Below are 15,113 nucleotides of genomic sequence, written 5' to 3'. Positions count from 1 at the left end.
TTTAGATTCGGTTTGGGCAGTATGTTGCGACGTAACACAGACGAAATGTCCTGACGTATCGCCTCCGAATCATGTTTCAACCATTTGTTTGTTGAATCATGATGAAACGTCGGGATTAAATAATATTAATATAACGCGACAAAATCCGTAAAAGTAGTTTTATTTCAATGTCTAATATTCGCGTAAGTGTCAGAAATCAATAGGTAGTTAGAAAGTTAATTGAGTGAGTTTTACTATCGCAAGGAAACGTTACTTTGATAGTTACGCCGCACTGCGCTCAGCATCAGTTAACGGTATTAATTAGATATGAGCCTTATGTTACTGACTTACCTATTATGAATATACCTGTACTTAATACCTATTTTCAACGAGTATGGATTTTATTGACAGATTGGTAGTTTTGAGTCTTAATACATGGGTATCATTTATACATATTATATCTCAACGAACCCCACCGATTGGGAAATTTTGATTCGATAATACTTATAATAAAAATTGGCGCTAAACAACCGGTAACTTTGTCAGGACCGCGTCAGACTATCGCGGAAAATTTGTAACGAAGATAACCAGAAAGGCGTATATCACATAAAAATAAAATTTATACACGCTCTACCTGCAAAGAACGCCTACAAACAATGTTAGGGAAAATTCAATCTCGCAAAATAGAAAATATTTTTACGGTCAATGAATACCAAAGTGTGGATATGGCGGGTTTATAACGGTGAGCTTTATGTTGTCTACGGCAGTGGTTCCTAAACTAGGCCCCTGTTTTACGCACCCTTCCTAAGCCCTTCAAGTGAATTTTCTCGTGCCCAAATATATGAGAAGGTATTCTCGATAATTTCTGATTGGTCTATGAAAGTAACTGGTTTTACCGAAGTTAGAGAAGGTAATGTACCTACTCATATGTAGTTGATTCAGCTCCTATGTTATGGTGATGCATTACACTTTTTTTTAGTGTAAACCTTCGCTGTATACTTTTACACTAACTAGTTGGCAGAAAAATGTTCGATATACAAAAACACATTGACATTGGACTTATGTATTTTTTATTTGAAGTGATGATTAGTAGTGTATTGGTAATAAATATTGAGAACCACTGATACACCGTAACATGAGCCGTGGAGCTCGTGTAACTGGTCGAGTAAATAAATAAATAAATAAATAAATTGTTTATTGCACAAGAATTGAACATACACTATAACATAAAAACTTTTCAACATGTTTCATCGCTAGGGTAAATACAGTGTTGACGTGAACTCTGGTACCCATGTTAAGATTTAACTTGTGTTATGGGTACCAGCGCTCTTACATAGTTTGCTCCTAAACGATTACATTCCATTGTGGTAGTAAGTTACCATAGAAGGTGGCGGATGTATACGAGTCTTTTAAAGTCTATATGTTTACAAATATATATTATATATTAATTACCTAATACCTAATTAATAGTAGTTTTCCTTGTAATCTTTATTTGAATACAAAACAGTTTATGGACAGCTTGATTACTGAAACAAAGTAACATGTTTAGTTTGTGCTTATTCATTTGGATGATTATTTTACACATACTTACTTTCGCTTTGTGCTTATTCAACTGACTGTTATTGCAGGGTGAACTGTGATGTGATTTTATGCTGTAGTTGGTTTTGAGGCGTCATACCCAAAAAGCAAATAATTGCGCTCGAGTCCAACTCACACTTGACCGGATGTTTTAGACTAAACGTCTAATGATTTTTATACAAATTCAAGTAATGGTAGGTTCTTGGCCCATGGCTTTGATTAAGCTATCTCGTTAATGGCAAGAGTAGCGTGTATATGCCAGGCTATATTGTCAGCAACTTTGGCTGTTGCAAAGCTCAATAGTGCCAAGAGCTCCATTAAAGGACCAATCACTAATTACTTATCCATCTATTCGATTCGGACGCTTTGAACACATATATCTGATGTATATGTTGGACAGATTGCATCCTCTATTAGTATTGATAATCGAGACGCGACGGCTATTCAATTGGTTATACAGAAGCAATAAGCATGAATTAGATACATATAGGTATGTATAATAATGTTCTGTGAGTTTTTTGGGTCATCTAAAAGTAATCAACATCGATCTAGGTGGAGAATCGATTGTTAGGACGGGAGACTTAAAAAAAAGGAAAAGAAAATCGCTGTTCCAATTTTCCATTGACCAAATCCCCAATAATTTATGTTAGCTACATAATTATAAAACCCCATGTTCCAGATACGTTGAATCCAAGTATTAACCGCTTTTGTTGTGTGGTTCTTTCAAGGAAATTTTAAATCGATTCCCTGGCGCTTTCTTCGTTGGGAAACCAATCCCGGAGCACAATAAGGCTGCTTACAATGGTAGCTGTTATACTGAGATGACGAGAGTCGCGACGATGCTTACAGCCCTTATACCAAGGATTATGCTATTTACGTGTATTTACGTACAGCGAACCTTCGTTACGTGCTCCTGTAGTGCGGTTATTTTTGTGCATTCGGAATTCTTTGGAAGTCGTGTGGAATCCTCTTTTGATAATAAATGGATGTCTCGTGTGCGATATTCTATTGCGCACAACCTATCGCACTTACTCCACTCATCTTGTAGGGATAATGTGTGAAGATTATAATAGTGCATGATTTGCTTGGAGTGTCGGTAAGCACAAAAAAAGTCCAGATTAATTTAATACCGTGTAGGTACGTGCATCAGAATCACTACTAATAAGTTATTTTACAGTATTACTAACTATTATAAGTAGACCTTAAAGTCAAGTAACGTTTGAGTGTCCTGACTGAATTATACTAATTAGAGTACTGTACTATACATACTTATCGGTATAATACTTCGACGATTGTCTGGTCGGTATAATACTTATAGGATTATCTATGTGATCCGTAAATAGTGCGTTTGAAGGTGAAAACGTTTCCAACAATATGAAGTTTGATGTTCATTTTTGGTTTTCAGCGTTAAATTCTTAACACCTTGAGTTGCGTGCCATGTTCGGTATGCTCGCCTTTGTTTGGTGAATTTCAGGCGCTTGTCCGTTTTGGCCTGTTCTGTTTTGGGGGCTAGGTTTAGATTTTCAACCGTTGAATCCTATTGTGCAACTTATGAAGTGTTTTTGATTAATATAGTTTTGAAATTAGATATGTAGGTAGTGGTACCTAGAAAAAATAATCAATCATTAGGCTACAATAAGAGTCACTCACTGTCAACTGGTTTGTATGAAAATTGTTGGAAACTCAACTAATAACATGACTGAACACAAATGTAAGCACACATTAAAAGATGAAAATCAGAATTCAAATAAAAAAGAAAATATTTTTACGCACAACCATTTACTTGATTCACGTTAAACTCCCCATAAATGTCATTGAATTTCCGCCGACTGTTCATAAAGCCATCCCGGCATAATTACTTTAACTTATTTATTATATTACACCGTCATGCTTGTCGCGTCCATTCATCACAAGATTTAACAAGAGTAAGTATTTTAAATTGATTTCGGCGAGTTTCGTTACGGATCATTTCGGCGGCCCGGGTCCATTGTGCTCTTAACGACATTACAGCCTGAGACTCCAATGGATTGAATAACCTCAATATTACTCAGTATTACTTATCTTCTAATTTAAAAAAGAGTTTTTTTTTCTCGTTAAAAAAGTCGCTTTGTCGAACCCCTTTTTCTCATTGGAAAAGCGGAGACTTGATTCGTTGATAAAATACAAAGCTTTCGACGATATTTATCTTGTATTATTTCTGTCTTTCTTCGAATCATCTTCCGTTTTTAACGAACGGAGTGGATCTGGGTATCTATTGCGTTTAACTTATTTCATAATATTATGTGTACTTGTTGAAGACAGAGAAAAATTACACGAGCTTCTCGTATGACAAAATTTACAAAACATGCATTGCTTGCGTCATATTATTGATATATTTTGATTTACTTTTTATATATGGTATTCCCGTAATACCGTCAAAGTATTACATAAACAACCAATAAGTTTTATCCGAAGCAAGTGGATCAGTATTCATACTGTGAAATCCATTTCGTAATATAACTTTTTAAACATTTCCAAATAAACGCGCAGTTCAAACGGAGCGAAGCGATAGACTTGCAAAGCGTCAAGCTCTAACTATACACAGATTATGGAATGTAAGATACAGAAGTGATTTCGATAAGATTTTGCAGTTTATTATTTGCTTAAAATGTAGCAAGAGCTGTGGAACTTATTTTAATCACCTGATTCTTTATGAGTACCACCACACTGCAATCTTTTAGTCGACCGATAGTTCGTTTGGGCTCGTAAATCATTATGAAGATGAATGGTAGTTCGCACATTACAAAGATCAGGTATTTAGTCGATATCAGAGCGTCTGAAAGTTTTCGTTTATTATATCTATCAGAATTTTAGACCAGTCTAAAATTACACATTACTAAAACAGATACCAACACCTTCTTGCACTAAATATAAAAACAGTACCACTGTACAAAATTTCATAAGAAAACGAATAAGTTTATAACACATCCAGTACCCATACATCAACGTCCGTGAGTTGTAACAAATCAAACCGTAAAAACTTTGCCGAAGATTCCTGATAAACGACCGACTCAAATAACTTTGTGTACTTAGCGCGCACTGGCAACTTTCAGTCGGCCGACTGAAGGCAGAAAGGCAGGTTTTTTTTAAGTTGTGAATTTTCAAAGATAATAAAGATAACAAGTATTTTATTCAAAGTAGGCTGAAAATCAGCACCTTTTGAAGGTCAGACTTGCAAGACAGTCCCCAGAACGCCCGCCCTTCACCACTTCCTATGTGTTTTAGCTAGGAAGAAGTGGTGGAACAAACTCCCCAGCAATAACGTTTAAGTCAGTCTGATACCGGACAAATACCTGATCGTTGTTACGTGTGTACTTTCATACTGATTTATGAGCAAAAGCAACTATCGGCCGACTAAAAGTTTGTAATGTGCGCGCCCTCTTATTTGTACTTCATTCCAGCGATCGATTTGTTTGCAGTACAACCGAAGAATTATGATGAGTCTACGGTCAATATGAAATTACTTCAGTTCGATGGGAGGATGCTAATTAATTGAAAATTGCAGATATCTTTGAGTTTCTTGCAAATGCGGGAACGTTCTTATGGGTTTTGCGAGGTAGATGCGTGGTTTGTTTTCTTTAGTTGTATTGGTTGGGTGTGTTATTAAACTTTTAGGTATATGTGTGATAAGATAGAACACCTATGAAAGTTTTAAATGGATACACTGATATATTGCAATCTTTCGCGATTCCTTAATAGATCATTTTGTATACCTAATGTCTATCGTCCTCTAGTTTATAAGGATCTTGGCGAAGCTAAGACCCCGTTCGATGACTTAAACTTGAGGAGCAATGTGGGAATTTTACTAAAATAATGCCTATGCAGAAGCTAGTTATGTACCTGGAGGTACTTGAAAGGTAGTAAAATACTTTGTTAATCTTTTCATTGTAGTGAAGCATATATAAAACCGTCTCCTCACATGTTCTCGTGAATCAAGAAACATGATGTGCTGTTCATAATTCATTCGACGAGTTGAGACATCTTCGGAATTTATATTTTAGCTAATCCGTCGGATGAGGGGCGGGGATTGCTGTACATGGTGATGTTTTTTGGAAAATTATAATAATACCTCTAAAGTTTTTAAGCAGCGATTTTTGTTTGTTATACCTACTTTTATAATACTTGTACATGTTCTAAAATACTATTAAATATAGATATTATTTTTATATCTTAAATTGCTGTGTTAATGAAGCTAATAGAGCCACACAGTTACTAATAATATATTGTACTAAAACAATATAATAATAAAATGTTCACTCACATCATCAGAAAGACAGCTTGACGTGATAACAGAAACTTCGTTTCCACGTGTTATGACAAACAATAATTCATGAGAACACAACGTCAAATACTCTAAGCATTAAGATATTTTCGTTTCTCTCATATTTTATACAACATTTCGTTATATAACACGCTTTTCAACTTATGCTACACAATTATTTACAGTTTCCTTTTAATATCGTATTCTGCGAAAAGAGGGATCACAAAACATAATATATTGTGTGGAGTAAAAATACTAGGTAAGTAGGTTTAAATTTAATGTAAAAATGTAGGTTAAATGTATATTATATTCGCATGTACTCGAACCAATCTATATTTATTATTGTACTCTTATTTTCGTTCCAGTGTTATTTTTTATTTCGATTCCCTGCATGATCATTTTCATGATACTCAACACACGGCCCTTGCTTTTTCCAATATTTTTCGAACGAACCGACTGTTTTTGTTTCATATTCGAGTGAAATATTTTTAATAGGTTATTCAAAAACAATCGGCTGTAAACGAATCGTATCTAAACTAACGATGCACCCGTTGTTTTATTAGCGCGTTTTTTTTTCAGAGAATTAATTTAGTTGGGCATGTGTACGGAACATGTTTACACCCTGTAGTTGCACAATGAGTCGGTGTGGAATCCGTCCCGACCGTAAACCAGAACAAAAGGAGATGGGTAATAAAATTTGTAAACGTTGGAATGATACGCGCGCTTAACCCCGACTGCGCTCTTTGGCGACACGGAATATAATGAGAATGAGGTAATTCGTCTCGTATGGCTGGGCCGCCTCACGAAAAATCTTCAAAGAAATTGTAAATTGTATTCTTTCGGAGTGACAACCTCCAAATATCCAGTACCTAGCCAAGAATTTTCAGCTGACTGTTGGCCGACCTTTATCCGCCGAAAATATGAGCTCTGACTTAACTTTATTCGCCTTAATTACAAGCGTTGTTTAGCTAACTAATTAAAAACCTTGCCTTGTTTTTAATCAAATTAGGGCACAAAGATAGAAAAGGTTAACTTTATAAGTATTTTATCTTTATGAAGCCATTGGCAATTTTTTCTTAGTAGGTTTAAAGCGGGCTTAAGTTCGAAGTTTAAAACTGTCTAAAGTGAAAGTCGTTTAAGTGTAGTGTAGCGAGACAGCTACGATCGTGCGCTCGTAGCACAAAGCGTAGCAGCGTAGAGGCTTAGTTGGCTGCACGCCAGCCTACCTGTTGTTACTGTCATGTTCTTAAGCCTCAGCCCGTAGGCCTCGGCCGAGGCTAACTGTTGCATGCGCTTAAGTTCCAGAAAAAAAAAACGAGCAAATTATACGAACCGTGACATAAATAACAAGATTCTATTATCTAGCAAGCATGAACCGCAATTACCTCACTACGCTTAAATACTTACGACTGTAATAAGTCTGGAGACCATTTAGAGCATGTATTATTATATTATTCTGTTGTATTTTAGTTGACTGCAACAGGGTTCATTCTCCAGGTTTATTATTAAGAAAAATAGCAAGAAGAAAATTTGAATAATTCAACGTGACTTCATAGAGCGGGGACTGTTTAAAGAACTTCGTATAATTCCGACATTTCAGGTGCAACACTAGTGTATGAAAAATTCAATTGTAAATTGTTCCTTTATAAAGAACATGACGGAGTGAGATGTCTTTGTCATGTCTTAAGTAAAGCGAGATGTTTAACTAAAATAATGAGTCGACTATTCCTGAATCAAGAAGTACTGAGGCCGTAGAATGCTTTGTGCTTAATCGAAACTTTAAAGTTTATTTATTTTGTGGTTAAATAGGGCAAATTATCCCTTTGAATATATTTTTGACCATATAAGTATTTTTATTAATTTAATTATTTTTTTACCTTTTTTTGTAATCTAAAAATTTAAGTATCTCGTAAATCTCATGGCGCTTAAAAGTAACTATTTCAGAGATTGTTTTGTTTTTCTATCCAACTCTTAATTTTTAGTTCATCCTTAGGGAAAGCCCACCTGCTTTTATTTCAATTGAACTATTAATCACTAGAACAGTCTAAACTTATTATATCGACCAAATTTTTTTTTTAATTTATTTTATTCACAAAACTGATATACAGGCATTTCACTGCAATAAATGAACACGTAGTGGTACACTCACACCCTAAAAGTAGTTTCAAAACCAACACCCTAAGATTAACTGCTCGTTCAACCAAAATTATTGTTCTAATTCTTCCCATTGAAGACATTTTATTAAACAGCCATAAGCGCCCCTCACACCATCACATGGAGAACAAAAGAACTAGCGGAGTTGCCATAACGGAAAATTTTCTAAGAAAGTAGCTCGCCAAAATGCGATGATGAGGAACATTACTGTCTTCGGCCCTATACAAGGTGTATAGGGGACTTTGGACCCGACCATTTTTTGTAATACCAAAAATTGTTAACAGATGTCTCAAAGATCCCGAAAGCACCGCTAGTTCACTCATAACGGATCGTTTTGGTCACGCTCACTGCACGTACTTGACCTAGAAGAAGGCGTCCGACCTACCTAACTTAAGGCATCTCCGCTCATCTTTCTTTCCTCCGTCGCCCCTCACCACAGCGTTTGGCCAGGTATACGTAATCCCATATCCCCAAATAGATATTTTGTACATCTATTTAGGGATATATAGGTATGCGAGACTTAAAGCCCCGGTGTCCCAGGAGAGATCCCTCTGTTAATATGAAGGAAGGTGAAACAAAACACGGTTTTAACTTTCATTATTACGTTTGGAGTATTATGAAAGTGGCTGGTAGTGTGTATTAGAAATAATATTGAAGAATATTATTATTTAAATGATCTTCTAAATGAATGATTGCACCTTGCTGTTTTGCATCTACATTTAAATAGCCGGCATAGGTCATAAACATCATCATTATATATTTTTAACTGATATCGATTTTCTTGGTTTCATTTCTTTTGCAATTTTCCATCAGCACCAGACCCATACTACACCGCTTCATATGCCAACACAAACTGAGCTAAATCAAACTTAGCTAGTATCAAAAATCTTGCAGTATAACTGGCAGTGGCATTGTTTGGCATCAATGGCCAAACACTTTATTTGCCAGTGGGCAAATGGATTCAGCACCAGTTCGATGGTAATCTACAGTTTGATCCAGTGCTATGTTTGCAAACATTTCAACGGGGATTTTTTTTATTTTTAACCTTTTTACTTGAATTGCTTTATTTAGAACTAGATTTTGCTTCTAGTGTAACGCGCTTTTTTGTGCGTGTAGAACTGTATGTAGCACTCAGGGATGATGTTCTATGATACGTATTGTTGAAAATGTTGTAAAATTGTTAAAAATAATTCAGTCCCTAGATGTAAAGTAGAGCTTTTGATAACAACAATGTACCTATGTTTAATCTTATTGAGGCGTAGATTGGACGATATGACCAATCAATTACTTTTAATTTCACAATTCTGGGAAAACTGTAACCACTCATAGTATTTTTTCCCCAAACAATTAAACCTCTAAAAGAAAAATATGAGGCATTAATGCCTATACATCACCATGCCATTCTTACACACAAAAATAGTAGTCACAAAAATATCAAAATCATAAAACATTCTATTTCCTCTTAACATCCATACATGGGTTTTTAAGTAACCCCGCTACATGAAAGGCTGTGCTCGTACAAATAGTCCATGAGGGTTCATAATATTCAATAGCTTGCTAGATAAGCCAGCTCGTGCCAGATAGCGAGGCTCTGGCCAGCTGCCAGGGTCACCTGTTGACTGGAGAACATTTAAATAGAGAACAGCTTTTTTCTTCTTTTAAATATCTGGCCATGAGTCTTAGTGCGCAATGAGGTTTTGGACTTCGTACATGAAGGCGTATTTTTAAAATGTTGTTTTTATTTACATTTTCTTTTTGATTAGATAACAATAAGGCTTTTCGAGAGTTTATTATTTAGTTATCATATTTAACAGATGCTTAAGAATTAACAATTTACTTGCTTGATTACCAAGTCATTAAAATTTCATATCCACATAAAACTACCCCACAAATTAAACGATACATAATTGATTATTTCATAAAACCCTCAAGCTGTTATGTATTCCTTTAGTTTTTTACTGTTATTATTTTGTGTATTATGACTGTTCTTCAAATTAACGTTATGATTATTTTGTTTCAGGTAAAGAACAATAAGCGGAGCCAACAACATACTTAACCTTCGTCACTGTCCTTCTTATTTAAAATTCAGGAGGTACCTTATTACAATATACATCGTTCTAATATTAATGAGAGAATTTCTCTCCATATTTTCGTTTGTGAATTATACTCGTAATATAAGATTGACTATTCTACGTTCTACAAGAGCAGGCAAAGTCCGTTTTAATTTATTTAATTTTATATTATTGAATACATCCTTAATCATAACGATACCATTACCTCGAACATTTTACCTTAGTTGGGTCACTATGGACATGAATCAGTGACTAATAAGAATACTTAATTTAATAAGAAAAAAAAATGGCATGGCTACTAAGTATTATCATATGAACCATAATAGTATGGGACTATATCAACCGCCCAATTACGTATTTTACTTCAAAACTTTAATCCGCATTTTTATTTAAACTAACATGTTTCTCCATTTTCCTTCCCAAATACATACATCTTACCTGTAACAAAGACGTTGTAGTTAGACGGAATGAGCTAGTTGACTTGTTCCGTAGCTGCTTGTTAAACAAAACAAGCTCTCTTCATCTAGTGAAAGAAACCGGCATAAAGTTTACTGTCAGTACCCAATCATACCATGGTCTTGTTCCTTAGCTCACAAAACGCGCCAAGTAAAAACTGTCCAACATTGTACCACGCCGCGCGCTTTAGTGCAGTTATTAACAATTTTATGTTTATTCTGCCATGGAACGCGCTCCAAATTTTCTTTATATAATTCGAAAAATTCTAATTAAGGTGGGCAGCTGGCGTTTTTTTTTGTTTTAATTTTCCCGTCGAACTACGCCGTCAGATGACGCACAATGTTCCAGGCCCTAAAGTGACAACAAAGTTGTGACCTCCTTTATCTCGTGTCACATCCCCCTTATTTTTATTCATCGTTCATGCCGTTGTTTACGAAATTAAACTGAAAAATAACTTGGCAAGGAAACATTGAGCTCTGAAATTAATCAATTCACCGATGACGTCATATCCCGCCCATTTGTATATTACATAAAACATGTTAAATTGAGTGCATGTTTCAACAAAGTAACGAATAATATCTGTGGTATAACACTGAACGCAAATAAACATAGTTTATTTAAAACAAGTTTGTTATTTAAAATCCGAACAGAGATGGATGTTACATGGTGAATAAAATAAATATTAAACCGTTCGGTACCTACTTCCATTTGATATTTAAATTTAAAATATTGACATAGCTCCCATTGCGCGTATTCGATTACCGGTTTTCAATTCGTTTTAACACAGCTACGGCTTGGCCTGAGGGCTTGCAGAGAACATACAGTTCATAATTTACGAGATTCACGAGCGGAAACAATGTCCCAAACAAAATTGATAATGAAAAAGTGGAAAAAGAAATGAAATAAAAAAGAATTTATTGGCACCAAAGGCGACTTGATGAATTTTAAAAATTAATTAACTCCTTTAGCCACGTATGTACGTAAAACTATAGTCTCGGATTTTATTTAATATCTTGTCGGCTCATTGAATTTTAATCTCCAATGTTCCAAAAAGTAGGTAGGGTTGGTTTAAAAGAGACCCATATCTTGTTAATTAAATCTACTCAGTAGGGTGCCTTCGGGCGGCCGCTCGCGTCTTCTTTGCCTGCTTTTATAAACGCTGCCGAATTTCAGACATAGGCAAGCTTTAATTTAAACTTGACTTAAAGGGCGCTTAAAAGTATTCCTGTTTATTTAGCCAAGTATTATAATAATAGCTAGTATACAATGACAAAGATTTTGTCGTTTCCTTTGCAAAATTTTCTAAGGAATGTCGAGTTTGCCGTTATTAGCTATCGTTTATAGTAGCTGTACATTAAATGTTTGCTCCCTTTAGAGCAAGGAATTAAACGATACCTGTTTGTTAAGTCAAATTTAATTACTGCTGTTTGTTATAATATTGTTTGCTTTGTACTCTTAGTAGATGTCAATTTAATTCCGTATTGTTTTGTAATTATATTAATTGACTGTTGCCAGACCATTATTAGATGTAGGGGGTTGTTTTCGTTTTAATTTATTTACTATCCATGAATTTCTTTGTGACCGAAATAGAAGATCCCTTTTTGCCAATGACAACGAAAACACGAAAAACCTTACAACAAAACCTATTTCTAATATAAATACTATGCCGTAATTTCCACTTATTTTCCAACTAAAAATATTCGTATCGTATCCATAAACATGATTAGGGGAAAAAATACAAAAGGCCTTCTCAAAATTCGACGTATTTATAATGAGAATAGTCCGAGCTATATGAAAAGAAAATATAGAAGAAAGAACGTTAACAAAGCGAAAGATAACTGAATTAAACCCCTTTGTTGGTCAGCGTGTGTTTGATGGATCGGCTCCACGATTATGTTCAGATTAAAATTCATTAGCCATATGAGATGCGAGGACCGAGATAAGATATCAATAGACCCTTAATGAACTTGTAATTTAGATTGTTACGGAATTTTGGGACTGAAGCACTCAACCCATTACCTACTGAGTGCTTACTACACGAGATTTATAGGCACGGACTTTTTACATTGTGTTCGGTAAAAAATCAATTGACGCGTTAAAAATATTGAAATAAAAAGCTTTAGAATATTTTGTACCAAAATATGTAAATCGATTAAATATTTTTCCATTAAGATAAATACCATAAATCCTCGGTTTTAGGATTATACATTTTTTAATCCTCACGTTAAAGTTCTACAAACATAGTCTGCCATTTTCCATTTGTTTTTTTGCAACCATTAATGAATTGAAAGTTTTTTTAAAGCTTCCACTACAAAAAAAGAACGTTTTAGTTCGGTTCTGTCAATATTTGGGCTTTAATATTAAATATCTTTTCAATCGTAAACACGAGTCTCTGTGAGCCTGTATGTCGCCAAACTTGTTGATTTTTCATATTCCTTTTTGATGCTATATGCAATCGTTTGAAGTAAATATGAAACAGAATTTATTATTTCATTTTTATTTACAAGCTTACATCGGAAACTGACGATGGGAAAACATCCACAGAATTTATGCAAAGCTGAGATTTTTCCATGAAAACATTTACAGCGGTTTATACAAAGAAGAACAAATATTGAAATAACAGAGTAAAATTCTAATTATAGCTCTACAGTTTGGTCAGTTTAAATAAACTACGTACTTTGTGAAAAAATATTAAATAAATTGATAAAGTTTTTAAAATAAAACGTAGAACGTTTAAGTTACATTCATTTTGCTAAATCAATGTTATCTATTATTTCTTAAAAAAAACATACCTGTACAGTCAAAGTTTTTAGTAAAAAAATTATGTCTTACTATCTCGGTCTTACACGAAAGATGGCGAGGTCTGTGTATGCGGCGAGTCTGCCCACGACTTTGTGTTGACTTTAAATTAGTGTGAATCGCTATCAGCCCCCAACTTGGGCAGAACATGAAAGATGGGAGTTTTTGCTTGTTTGTTTGTCAGCCCGCATACCGCCGCCGCGACCGCCCTCGTCACCCGCTTGTTTATGATTAACACCAGCTTTTATTCTACTCGTTATAACAATATATTTTATATACCGGTCTACGAAACTGAATGTAAATAAAAACCGACTAACTGGAGGCGGGTTGGGTCGATTTGGAAAAATGTTGTCCTTTTATTACCCTGCTAGCTAACATCAGCGGTTTCGCTCGTATCCGCAGGCACTATAAATATCCGGGTAAATATTATCATCCAATGTCGTTCCTCGGGTTTTGTCTGAAAACAAATTTCATAAAACTAATTTATCAGTCCATCAGTTAAATCTACAAAAGGACTTTTTTGTCGCTTAGATGTAAAATAACTTGAATGTTAATTTAATTCTTGAAATTATGTGACGTTAAAAATCGGCACTGAAAGGGTTAAAAATCCACGAGCAGACACACTAGCTACAGCTCAATCCATCTGTCAACATTCTCAATGACATTTTAAAGAAATTCGAGCCTTCAATGCTTTCGAAAAGGCTTATATATCGTGAAGCACTCTAATTTTCGTATTATAAATTAAATGGACACATTACAGTTCTACGGTAAATGTGCTCCGGGCAAGAGCCGGTACAAAGGGACCGACCCGGCTCTATTATTGAAAAGGGGGTGATCAAAGCCAAACGATACGTTTTTCATATATTGTAGTCCTTTTTCTATTTGTTTGTACAGGTGTATTGCGAGTCCACATTCAGAGATGGTAAAGTTATAAGAGTGATGTGCGTTCGTTTTTGTTGTCAACAAAATAAACTGGGTTTTAAAAAGCACGAATACATCATTGTTTGGTATTCGCTGTGAAAACATTGTTCGTTACGTGGAAAAGAGTGTTGTTCCAACTTTTTTATGCAACGTTATTACTTACGGGTCTGTACAAAGGGAGCTTTCGTATCTCGTTTAAGCCTTTATCTAGCTGAAGGCTGTTTTAATGTAGGTAATGTAAATGTATTATAAAATAAATGTTGCAGAAAATATGTTGCTCCATAAATAGGTCAACTGTACATTTTATTTGTCTGAATGCTAGTTGAAATTGGCTGAAACAAAGCCGGTTAATCTCTTACCGTGAATAATATTAATGGATGTTACATTAATGTATTAATGATAAATAAGTGGTATTACATGAATATTAGTGAATTCGTGGAATATATGGAATATGTAAAGAGAATGGAATACATATTCCAGTTAAAATATAAAACACCCGCGAGCCTATGGTTGCGTATCAAGTGATAGGCGGCCAGATAATATTTCTTTCGTTTAATACCTACTGCTTATTGTTTAACTCTATCTGAAAAATTTGTGCATGAGAGATGGATGAATGGGATAATAAAAGTGTTTGGCCACGGAATGGCCTCACTCCTCACTTCTGACTATCATAGTGACAATCGCCCAATGTGGTGTATGTGCCCTTTTTAATATTTGCTCCATAACCTACGATTTTTATAATTTAGATACTTGGCGCTCTTACTAAGGGATCTTTAAATAGAGTCACATCCACCAATTTTTGTTGAATCCAGACTTTATGTATATAGTCGCTGTAAAAACAGAGTTAATTCGAC

At 34.8% G+C, this 15,113-nt stretch overlaps 1 protein-coding gene across 11 annotated transcripts in view; it reads left to right on the top strand.

Moving 5' to 3' along the window:
- The window catches only part of LOC124630485 (polypyrimidine tract-binding protein 1), a 350,786-nt gene that overhangs the window by 110,644 nt on the left and 225,029 nt on the right, over window positions 1-15,113 (top strand). For 2 of the 11 annotated variants that reach the window (XM_047164408.1, XM_047164409.1), the window contains exon 2: window positions 10,032-10,103. The exons of the other annotated variants lie outside the window; for them this stretch is intronic. The gene's annotated coding sequence lies outside the window, so the exon portion shown is untranslated. The remainder of the gene's footprint in view (window positions 1-10,031; window positions 10,104-15,113) is intronic. 11 annotated transcript variants of the gene reach the window in all.

This window comes from Helicoverpa zea, chromosome 5 (assembly GCF_022581195.2).
Source record: "Helicoverpa zea isolate HzStark_Cry1AcR chromosome 5, ilHelZeax1.1, whole genome shotgun sequence".
In the NCBI taxonomy this organism is placed as follows: domain Eukaryota; kingdom Metazoa; phylum Arthropoda; class Insecta; order Lepidoptera; family Noctuidae; genus Helicoverpa; species Helicoverpa zea.
This window is presented reverse-complemented; position numbering and strand designations above follow the sequence as displayed.